General features: G+C 50.5%; 1 protein-coding gene across 5 annotated transcripts in view; it reads right to left on the minus strand.

The window, feature by feature from the left end:
- Positions 1-9,937: 9,937 nt before the first annotated feature.
- Positions 9,938-13,093, minus strand: part of COXFA4L3 (cytochrome c oxidase associated subunit FA4L3) — a 67,776-nt gene continuing 64,620 nt past the window's right edge. For all 5 annotated transcript variants that reach the window (XM_076052685.1, XM_076052684.1, XM_076052686.1 and 2 more), the window contains one exon: positions 9,938-10,586. The gene's annotated coding sequence lies outside the window, so the exon portion shown is untranslated. The remainder of the gene's footprint in view (positions 10,587-13,093) is intronic.

The following is a 13,093-nucleotide window of genomic DNA, read 5'->3' on the forward strand; positions in this document are numbered from 1 at the left end:
CGTCACCTGTGACCGGTTTGGATGACAGTCGTCACCTGTGACAGGTTTGGATAACAGTCGTCACCTGTGACAGGTTTGGATGACAGTCGTCACCTGTGACCGGTTGGGATGACAGTCGTCACCTGTGACCGGTTTGGATGACAGTCGTGACCTGTGACCGGTTGGGATGACAGTCGTCACCTGTGACAGGTTTGGATGACAGTCGTCACCTGTGACAGGTTTGGATGACAGTCGTCACCTGTGACAGGTTTGGATGACAGTCGTGACCTGTGACCGGTTTGGATGACAGTCGTCACCTGTGACAGGTTTGGATGACAGTCGTGACCTGTGACCGGTTTGGATGACAGTCGTCACCTGTGACAGGTTTGGATGACAGTCGTGACCTGTGACTGGTTAGGATGACAGTCGTCACCTGTGACCGGTTTGGATGACAGTCGTCACCTGTGACAGGTTTGGATGACAGTCGTGACCTGTGACAGGTTTGGATGACAGTCGTCACCCGTGACCGGTTCGGATGAAAGTCGTCACCTGTGACCGGTTAGGATGACAGTCGTCACCTGTGACAGGTTAGGATGACAGTCGTCACCTGTGACAGGTTTGGATGACAGTCGTCACCCGTGACCGGTTCGGATGAAAGTCGTCACCTGTGACCGGTTAGGATGACAGTCGTCACCTGTGACAGGTTAGGATGACAGTCGTCACCTGTGACAGGTTTGGATGACAGTCGTCACCTGTGACAGGTTTGGATGACAGTCGTCACCTGTGCTGGTGGCCGTGAGCGCGGAGTCGAACCCGGGTGGTGGGGTTCCTAGCGCAGTGCAGCACACACAGAGTACACACACAGAACACACACAGCATATACACACAGCACACACACAGTACACACACAGCATATACACACAGCACACACACAGTACATACAGCATATACACACAGCACACACACAGTACACACAGCATATACACACAGCACACACACAGCACACACAGCATATACACACAGCACACACACACAGTACACACAGCATATACACACAGCACACACACAGTACACACACAGTACACACACAGCACACACACAGTACACACAGCATATACACACAGCACGCACACAGTACACACAGCATATGCACAGTACACACACAGTACACACACAGTACACACAGCATATACACACAGTACACACACAGCACACACACAGTACACACAGCATATGTACAGTACACACGCAGTACACACACAGTACACACAGCATATACACACAGTACACACACAGCACACACACAGTACACACAGCATATACACACAGCACACACACAGTACACACAGCATATACACACAGCACACACACAGTACACACAGCATATGCACAGTACACACACAGTACGCACACAGTACACACAGCATATACACACAGTACACACACAGTACACACAGCATATGCACAGTACACACGCAGTACGCACACAGTACACACAGCATATACACCCAGTACACACAGCACACACACAGTACACACAGCATATACACACAGCGCACACACAGTACACACAGCATATGCACAGTACACACGCAGTACGCACACAGTACACACAGCATATACACACAGCACACACACAGTACACACAGCATATGCACAGTACACACACAGTACGCACACAGTACACACAGCATATACACACAGTACACACACAGTACACACAGCATATGCACAGTACACACGCAGTACGCACACAGTACACACAGCATATACACCCAGTACACACAGCACACACACAGTACACACAGCATATACACACAGCGCACACACAGTACACACAGCATATGCACAGTACACACGCAGTACGCACACAGTACACACAGCATATACACACAGTACACACACAGCACACACACAGTACACACAGCATATACACACAGCACACACACAGTACACACAGCATATACACACAGCACACACACAGTACACACAGCATATGCACAGTACACACACAGTACGCACACAGTACACACAGCATATACACACAGTACAAACACACAGCACACACACAGTACACACAGCATATACACACAGCACACACACAGTACACACAGCATATACACACAGCACACACACAGTACACACAGCATATGCACAGTACACACACAGTACGCACACAGTACACACAGCATATACACACAGCACACACACAGTACACACAGCATATGCACAGTACACACACAGTACGCACACAGTACACACAGCATATACACACAGTACACACACAGTACACACAGCATATGCACAGTACACACGCAGTACGCACACAGTACACACAGTATATACACACAGTACACACAGCACACACACAGTACACACAGCATATACACACAGCACACACACAGTACACACAGCATATGCACAGTACACACGCAGTACGCACACAGTACACACAGCATATACACACAGTACACACACAGCACACACACAGTACACACAGCATATACACACAGCACACACACAGTACACACAGCATATACACACAGCACACACACAGTACACACAGCATATGCACAGTACACACACAGTACGCACACAGTACACACAGCATATACACACAGTACACACACAGCACACACACAGTACACACAGCATATACACACAGCACACACACAGTACACACAGCATATACACACAGCACACACACAGTACACACAGCATATGCACAGTACACACACAGTACACACACAGTACACACAGCATATACACACAGTACACACACAGCACACACACAGTACACACAGCATATACACACAGCACACACACAGTACACACAGCATATACACACAGCACACACACAGTACACACAGCATATGCACAGTACACACACAGTACACACACAGTACACACAGCATATACACACAGCACACACACAGTACACACAGCATATGCACAGTACACACACAGTACACACACAGTACACACAGCATATACACACAGTACACACACAGCACACACACAGTATACACAGCATATACACACAGCACACACACAGTACACACATAGTACATACGTCTCACGCAGCATGCACACACAGCACACACATATACAGCGTACACCCACAGCATATACAAACAGCGCGCAGTACACACAGCACACACAGCACACACACAGTACACACACACAGCACACACACACACAGAATATACACACAGCACATACAGCACACACAGTACGCACAGAGTACACACACACAGCACACACAAAGTACACACACAACATGCACACAGATTACACACACAGCACACACACAGCACACACACACAGCACGCGTTATGGAGTTTTTGTGAATTCGTGTCGAGTCATGGTGAGTGTGAGCAGAAGCGTCTTGCATTCCTGACGCACATTCACACTCATACACACTCACTTTTGCATTCACTCTCACACTCACTCACACTCATACACAATCACACACACTCACTCACACTCACTCACACTCACTCTTACATTCACTCTCACACTCACTCACATTCACTTTCACACTCACTCACACTCACTCTCATACACACTCACTCTTACATTCACTCTCACATTCACTCACACTCATACACACTCACTCACACTCATACACAATCACTCACACTCACTCACTCTCACACTCACTCACACTCACTCTTACATTCACTCTCACACTCACTTACATTCACTTTCACACTCACTCACACTCACACACACTCACTCTTACATTCACTCTCACACTCACTCACACTCATGCACACTCACTCACTCTCACTCAAGCTCATACACAATCACACACGCACACACTGACTCTCACACTCACTCACTTTCACACACACACTCATGCACACTCACTCACTCACTCATGCACACTCACTCACGCTCACTCACGCACACACTCACTCACGCACTCACACACTCACCCACACTCATGCACACTCACTCAATCACACTCATCTACACTCACTCACACTCACGCACACACTCACTCACGCACACACTCACACTCACTCACTCACGCACACACACGCACTCACACACTCACACTCACCCACACTCATGCACACTCACTCAATCACACTCATGCACACTCTCTCACACTCACTCACACTCATACACACTCACTCACGCACACACTGACACTCTCACACTTGTAGGGGTGCTATGGGGAATATATCACGGTCTCTCGGGTTAACGAACTCGTCGCACTCGATATATTGGGGCCCTTCCCTGCGACCCCTAGGGGTAACAAGTACCTGCTGGTTGGCGTGGAATATTTCACCCGATGGCCTATGGCATGGCCTCTTGCTAACCAGTCAGCAGCAGCCGTTGCCGAGGCCTTTGTCCAGGGCTATGTCCTCGACAAGGGTGCTCCCGAACGGCTGCTGACTGACCAAGGGAAGAACTTCTCTGGCGTCCTTCTGCACGAGGTGTGTGCGCTTCTTGGTACGAAAAAGATTCGCACATCCCCCTATCACCCACAAACCGATGGCATGGTGGAGCGGCTGCATAGGACGCTCACATCTATGTTGTGTCACCAGGTGTGTGACTCCCAGACCGATTGGGACCTTCACATTCCGGGGGTTTTGGCCGCCTATAGAATGGCTCCTCACGCGGCAACCGGCTTCTCGCCGTTCTTTTTGATGTACGGTCGCGACGTTGACCCACCAATTGCGAATCAGCTCCGCGTCTCGGAAACCAGCAGAAAATCGAAATTGGCCGACCACGTTAAATTTAATATCCTGAGGTTGACCGAGGCGCGGGAGGCAGCGGCCCAAAACTCTTCCTCTCGGCAGAAGGCCAACGAGAGGTTGCGATCGCGCCAATCACGCACACATGCGTGGAAGCCAGGCGATCAAGCCTGGCTGCACTGCCCTCAGGTGCCGTTGGCGACCTCGGCGAAATTGTTGCGGCCTTGGAGGGGCCCTGTGGTTATTGTGAAGGTTATGCGGCCGCAGTGCGTTCGTATCCAGTGGGGGAAACGCCGCTGGTACGTACACCCCTCGCGTCTGAAGCCGTTTGTGGCGCCGCGCGTCCCTCCACCACATTACACAGGCCGAGCATGTGATGTCTCCGCTGACTCCCGGACGGCGTCTTCGTCACCTGCCCTTGATGCTTCGCTAACTGTTCCACCTTCAGGCGCCTCAAGAATGACGGCTTCCAGCGCGCCTGCGCCACCCGGTGGGGACGGAGTTTGCCCTCCCGGGGTGACGGAAGACGGTGCACCTGCACAGCCGGTGCCCACTGCCGGGCCGACCGGACCCTCCCCCTACGATGGACCCGCAAATCGGACTCGCGCCAAAATGCGCCGCTTGTTGTAAAAATGGTTCTTGTTACTCTTGTTGTTCACTGTTAAGTTTTCTTGCTGCGTTGATGGGGGGGGCGGGTACAATGTATATGTGTATATAGTGTAATTTTGTATAGGTGGGTTGGGTTATTTATTGGGGTGTTCGTTCTTATGAGGCACGCACGGGTGGGGGTTTGTTGTGTTTATTGTTCGAGTATTGTTGCAGCCGGGACGGCTGCGGGTTACACGGGAGGGGGTGATGTAGGGGTGCTATGGGGAATAAACACATGACACGGGAAGGTGTGGTTCACCCACACCTTGGTGGCTACAACAACGTCCGCTAAGGCTCCAGTGGGTATAAAGTGCGGGGAGCCAGGGAGCTCGGGGCAGAGTGTGGGGCCCGAGGCTGAAGCAACCAGTGAAGAAAGAAGGCCAGCTAGGTGAGACCCTGGAACTCCTGTGACCGCTGCCCTTTTCAGGGCCGGCACAGCAAGCCAGTGGTGCGGCCCCAGAGCCCCAGAGTCAGAGTCCTTCTAAGGGCCGGTCTGGTCGGCGGGGTGCCGAGATCTGTGCCTAACCAGGGCCGGATCTGATAGCCTCCCTTAGAGCCCTACCAGGAGGACCTGGGAGCCTAGAGCTTAGGCTAGAGAGCCTGGGGTGTGTTCCTGAGTTATACGGGTGGAGGGGCCGCTACCCCTTCTAGTGTAACCCTTGTTAAGGTTTAAATAAATAGTGCTGCTTCTATTCTGCCGTCTCCGTGTCCTGGAACCCACTACACACTCACTCACTTTCACTCACTCACGCACACACTCACTCTGACACTCACGCTCAATCACTATCACTCACACTCACACACGCTCACTCACTATCATTATCACTATCACTCACACTCACACACGCTCACTCACTATCATTCACACACGTTTATTCACTTCAACACTCACTCGAACACTCACTCACAGAGGCTCACTTACACAGTCTCACTATCACTCACACACGTTCTCTAACACTTACTCATGCACACTCACACTCATTATCACTCTCACACTCACTCAAGCACACTCACTCACACACGCTCACTCACTCTCACACTCACTTTCGCACTTACTCATGCACACTCACTCACACTCAATATCACTCTCGCACTCACTCAAGCACACTCACTCACAATCACTCACACACGCTCACTCTCATACTCACTCTCGCACTTACTCATGCCCACTCACTCCATACTCACTCACACCCACTCATGCACACTCAAACACACACTCACGAAGACCCCCCCCCCCCCCCCCCCCCGTATAGCCTGTAACAGACTGTTGGGGCAAGTGCCGTTAGCGAGTCACACCTACAGTGAGGGAAAAAAATATTTGATCCCCTGCTGATTTTGTACGTTTTCCCACTGACAAAGAAATTATCAGTCTATAATTTTAATGGTAGGTTTATTTGAACAGTGAGAGACAGAATAACAACAACAAAAATCCATAAAAACGCATGTCAAAAATGTTATAAATTGATTTGCATTTTAATGAGGGAAATAAGTATTTGACCCCTCTGCAAAACATGACTTAGTACTTGGTGGCAAAACCCTTGTTGGCAATCACAGAGGTCAGACGTTTCTTGAAGTTGGTCACCAGGTTTGCACACATCTCAGGAGGGATGTTGTCCCACTCCTCTTTGCAGATCTTCTCTAAGTCATTAAGGTTTCGAGGCTGACGTTTGGCAACTCGAACCTTCAGCTCCCTCCACAGATTTTACTTGGGATTAAGGTCTGGAGACTGGCTAGGCCACTCCAGGACCTTAATGTGCTTCTTCTTGAGCCACTCCTTTGTTGCCTTGGCCGTGTGTTTTGGGTCATTGTCATGCTGGAATACCCATCCACGACCCATTTTCAATGCCCTGGCTGAGGGAAGGAGGCTCTCACCCAAGATTTGACGGTACATGGCCCCGTCCATCGTCCCTTTGATGCGGTGAAGTTGTCCTGTCCCCTTAGCAGAAAAACACCCCTAAAGCATAATGTTTCCACCGCCATCTTTGACGGTGGGGATGGTGTTCTTGGGGTCATAGGCAGCGTTCATCCTCCTCCTCCAAACACGGCGAGTTGAGTTGATGCCAAAGAGCTCCATTTTGGTCTCATCTGACCACAACAATTTCACCCAGTTGTCCTCTGAATCATTCAGATATTCATTGGCAAAATTCAGACGGGCATGTATATGTGCTTTCTTGAGCAGGGGGACCTTGCGGGCGCTGCAGGATTTCAGTCATTCACGGCGTAGTGTGTTACCAATTGTTTTCTTAGTGACTATGGTCCCAGCTGCCTTGAGATCATTGACAAGATCCTCCCGTGTAGTTCTGGGCTGATTCCTCACCGTTCTCATGATCATTGCAACTCCACGAGGTGAGATCTTGCATGGAGCCCCAGGCCGAGGGAGATTGACAGTTCTTTTGTGTTTCTTCCATTTGCGAATAATCACACCAGCTGTTGTCACCTTCTCACCCAGCTGCTTGGCAATGGTCTTGTAGCCCATGCCAGCCTTGTGTAGGTCTACAATCTTGTCCCTGACATCCTTGGAGAGCTCTTTGGTCTTGGCCATTGTAGAGAGTTTGGAATCTGATTTATTGCTTCTGTGGACAGGTGTCTTTTATGCTGGTAACAAGCTGAGATTAGGAGCACTCCCTTTAAGAGTGTGCTCCTAATCTCAGCTCGTTACTTGTGTAGTGGCCTTATTGACGCCGGAGGCTGTTCTTTGGAGGCAACACGTATTTATTACAGACACTTCAATTACAGTGGTGAATCTGATACTTGAAGAGTTAACGGCCTTTTTCACCCGTACTCTATAGAGGGAACGTTCCCCGAGCTTTAGCCCACGCTAGCTCCCTGGTTCCCTCTATCCTGGTCCTCTCTCAGGAGGCTATCTGACCTGGCCCAGCTTCGGCACAGGTCCCGATCACCAGCTGCACGAGTCCGGCCCTCAGAAGGACATCGGCCCTCGCGGCTCTGGTGTCGCACCCCCTGGCTTGCTTTGCCCGGCCCTCAAAAGGACAGCGGGCCTAAAGGAGTTCCAGGGTCTGGCTAGTCGGTCTTCTTTCTTCACTGGCTCTTCATCTTGCTTGAGTCGAACTGCCTCTCAGCTCTCCGGGTGCCACCTTTTATACTGTCCCTCACTGAGGGGCGGGGCTGGGAGGGATCACAGCGTCCCCCACAGCCCCCCAGGGTGGTGGCCGTAGCGGAAGTGTTTGTGGCCACCGTTATACAACCGCGTGTCACCCTCCCGTAACACCTCTACACCTCTATAAAAGACACCTGGGAGCCAGAAATCTTTCTGATTGAGAGGGGGTCAAATACTTATTTCCCTCATTAAAATGCAAATCAATTTCTAACATTTCTGACATGCGTTTTTATGGATTTTTGTTGTTATTCTGTCTCTCACTGTTCAAATAAATCTACCATTAAAATTATAGACTGATCACTTCTTTGTCAGTGGGCAAACGTACAAAATCAGCAGGGGATCAAATACTTCTTTCCCCTCACTGTATGAAGGCCGGCACTGTGGCACACGGAGGGGCTGGTGTGACCAGCAACTACTCCCGGCCGCCTTTGTCTCCCCGAGCGGCGATGTTTACACACCGAGACCGGCGGATGCTCATTCGAGGCTGCACGTGGAGGCTGACACGACAGAGGGGGAGGATAACTTTTCCGCTTGCCTTTGCGACTCATCTCACAACATTTAATTTTGTTCAGTTTCCACCACCCCCCCCCCTCACAACCCTATATTTGAAACCGTGGAGTTACCCTCGGATTCCGAGTCCACGCGACGGCGATAAACCAATGGGAGCTCTCGCCTGAGCCGTTGCCGGGGTAACGGGCCCGCGCACGTGGCCGCCACAGACCGCCCATTTTTTGGTTACGTCACAGGCGTAACAACAACATCATCGCCGTCACCATCGCTTCCACCACATCATCACCATCGCTGCAACCACATCACCACCGTCACTACCACAGCATCATCATCACTAACACATCATCACCACCATCACTATCACATCATCACCACCATCACTACCACATCATCACCAACACCATCACTATCACATCATCACCACCACCATCACTACCACATCATCACCATGACTACCACAACCATCATCACTACCACCACAACACATCATCCCTACCACAATCACATGAACAGCATCACTACCATAACCACATCATCACCATCACTACCACATCATCACCATGACTACCACAACCATAATCACTATCACAATCACATCCTCACCACCACAAACCAGATCATCAGCATGACTACCATGCCCATAATCACTATTACCACCACATTATCATCACTACCACAATCACATCAACATAATCACTTACATAATCACATCATCACCATCATCACAACCACAACCACATCATCACCATCACTACCACATCACCACCATCATTACCACATCACCATCACTACCGCAACCTTAATAACTATCATAACCACGTCATCATCATCATCATCGCGACCAGAATCACATCAACACTATCACAACTATATCATCACCACAACCAATACAGCATCAGGATCATCATCATCATCATCATCGTCAAGTGCCGCGAGTAGGAAGCTCTGACAACAACACGAACTTCAAGACGGATTATTTACTTATCTATTTATTTTTAAACACAGGAGAAAGAGGAACATCGCAGGGACATCGCAGGGACATCCGAGGGACATCACAGGGACATCGCAGAGACATCGCAGGGACATCCGAGGAACATCTCAGGGACATCACAGAGATATCGTAGGGACATCCCAGGGACATACCAGGAACATCCCAGGGATATCACTGGGACATCCGAGGGACATCGCAGAGACATAGCAGGGACATCACAGGGACATCCGAGGGATATCGCAGAGACATCACAGGGACATCCCTAGGACATGCCAGGGACATCGCAGAGACATCGCAGAGACATCACAGGGACATCCATAGGACATGCCAGGGACATCCCAGGGACATGCCAGGGACATCCCAGGGATATCACTGGGACATCCCAGGGACACCGCAGGTGCATCACGGGGATATCCCAGCCTCAAGCCGTGCAGCTTTGCACCCCTGTACAGCATTCAGGATGTACAGTAGCAGAACGATATGTTGTGCGGCGGTTATGATGATGGTGGTGGTGATGATGATGGTTGTGGTGATATTAATTATGGTGGTGGTGAAGGTGGTGGTGATGACGATGATGGTGGTAATTGTATTCTTCTTAGGTCCACATCACCAGGACTTCTATTGATAGGAGCTGTGAAAAAAAAAACAGATTTATTTTTAAAATAACATTTTAAATAGTATCTGCATTACAACGCATGAATATCATCATCACCATCATCACAAAGACATCACAGCGACATCGCAGGAACATCCCAGGGACATCACAGAGACATCTCAGTTCCATGGTGGAGCGTGCTGGGTCCCCCTGGTAGAGACTGCTGGGTCCCCCTGGTAAAGAGTGCTAGGTCTCCCTGGTAGAGAATGACAGTTCCATGGTGTAGAGTCCTGGGTCCCCTGGTAGAGAGTGCTGGGTCTCCCTGGTAGAGAATGACAGTTCCATGGTAGAGAGTCCTGGGTCTCTCTGGTAGAGAGTGCTGGGTCTCCCTGGTAGAGAGTGCTGGGTCTCCCTGGTAGAGAATGACAGTTCCATGGTGTGGAGTGATCGGTCCCCTGGTAGAGAGTGCTGGGTCTCCCTGGTAGAGAATGACAGTTCCATGGTGTAGAGTGCTGGGTTCCCTGGTAGAGAGTGCTGGGTCTCCCTGGTAGAGAATGACAGTTCCATGGTGTGGAGTGATCGGTCCCCTGGTAGAGAGTGCTGGGTCTCCCTGGTAGAGAATGACAGTTCCATGGTGTAGAGTGATCGGTCCCCTGGTAGAGAGTGCTGGGTCTCCCTGGTAGAGAATGACAGTTCCATGGTGTAGAGTCCTGGGTTCCCTGGTAGATAGTGATCGGTCCCCTGGTAGAGACTGCTGGGTATCCCTGGTAGAGAATGCTGGGTATCCCTGGTAGAGACTGCTGGGTATCCCTGGTAGAGAATGACAGTTCCATGGTGTAGAGTGATCGGTTCCCTGGTAGAGAGTGCTGGGTCCCCTGGTAGAGAGTGCTGGGTATCCCTGGTAAAGAATGTCAGTTCCATGGTGGAGAGTGTAGTGTCCCCTGGTGGAGAGTGCTGGGGCTCTGGAAAGAGAGTGCTGGGTCTCCCTGGTAGAGAATGACAGTTCCATGGTGTAGAGTGCTGGGTTCCCTGGTAGAGAGTGATGGGTCTCCCTGGTAGAGAGTGATGGGTCCCCTGGTAGAGAATGTCAGTTCCATGGTGTAGAGTCCTGGGTTCCCTGGTAGAGAGTGATGGGTCCCCTGGTAGAGAGTGATGGGTATCCCTGGTAGAGAATGACAGTTCCATGGTGGAGAGTGTAGTGTCCCCTGGTGGAGAGTGCTGGGGCTCTGGAAAGAGAGTGGCGGTTCCCTGGTGGAGAGTGCTGGGTCCCCTGGTCGGGAGTGCAGTGGCCCCTGGTAGAGAGTGACGATTTCCTGGGGGGGAGTGCTAGGTCCCCTGGTAGAGAGTGCTGGCTGCTCCTGATAGAGAGTGACAGTTCCATAGTGGAGAGCACTGAGTCCCCTGGTAAGAGAGTAGCTGGTGGCTCACCGCTGAAGAACTGCCCCGAGGAGATTGGCAGAAGCAAATCCGCACACTCGCAGTCGAAACTCACACGAGTCTGAGCGGAATTGATTCCGCTAATCTCACTGGGGATGCGGGGCCGGCCGGGGGACGAAGCAACGGTGATCCCACGTGAGCAGAGGCGACTGTGACGGCCGGAAACAGAATGATACGTGGGGGATGTGGCGAGAGAGAGAGAGAGAGTCGAGGGCAGTCGGTGAGAGTCGAGGGGAGACGCGGAGACACCCGGAGAGACTCCAGGAAGCAGTTCATAACGATGGGACACGGGGAACAACAAGGAAAGGTTTAAAACATTGTGGCAATACAACAGGTGTCAAGATGTTCCATCACCAAAATGATACACCTTTTTGCAAGGCATCACGTCTGCATTTAGCACACGTACTTGTGGCAAAAAAAAACTTGCCTTTAGGCGTTGTTCCCTGTTCTAACACCGTTGGAGAGACGAGGCCATGAATAAGGTGGAGGCAAATGAGTTTCAAAGACAATGCGTACATTAATTATTATTATCAAACAGTACGTGTAGTTGATACTTAAATTTTTGATGCCATGCAAAGAGTTGGTGTCCATTTGGCGTTCGAACATCTTAATACGGCTCCTGTGCCATTGCTAGAAACGGCCAAAGCATGATGCGCTTTTGCCGTTTCATCTGTAATACTGGCACAAATGTAAAATAAAAGGTCCCCAGAGATATGAGACGTGGAGAGTTGGCGGGAGATGAGAAGACACGTTAATTTGGGGGAGATAAAACGAGACCAAGAGAGAGAGAGAGATAAGATCGCTAAACCTTCCACTAAGACTAATACCCACTCACTGGCCAGACGCAATGTCACCTTAATAGAGGCTTTTTTTTTAAGAGAGGGGGGGCAGATGAAATCATAGACGTATAAATGTGTTGTTAAATCCGTCACCACTACCAGACACGGCCAATTAAGTAATACTTTGTCACGTGAACAGAACGTGCCAAATAGTTGCGAGTTTCAGCACTCAACACTGCCCATACTCAGCATTGCCCATAGACACAACACTGCACTATAGGCCCAACATTGCACCATAGACTCAAGACTGCACCAAACACTCAAGAC

This window comes from Petromyzon marinus, chromosome 57 (genome assembly GCF_048934315.1).
Source record: "Petromyzon marinus isolate PM22_M1 ecotype Great Lakes invasive population chromosome 57, UKy_Petmar_22M1.pri1.0, whole genome shotgun sequence".
Taxonomy (NCBI): Eukaryota; Metazoa; Chordata; class Hyperoartia; order Petromyzontiformes; family Petromyzontidae; genus Petromyzon; species Petromyzon marinus.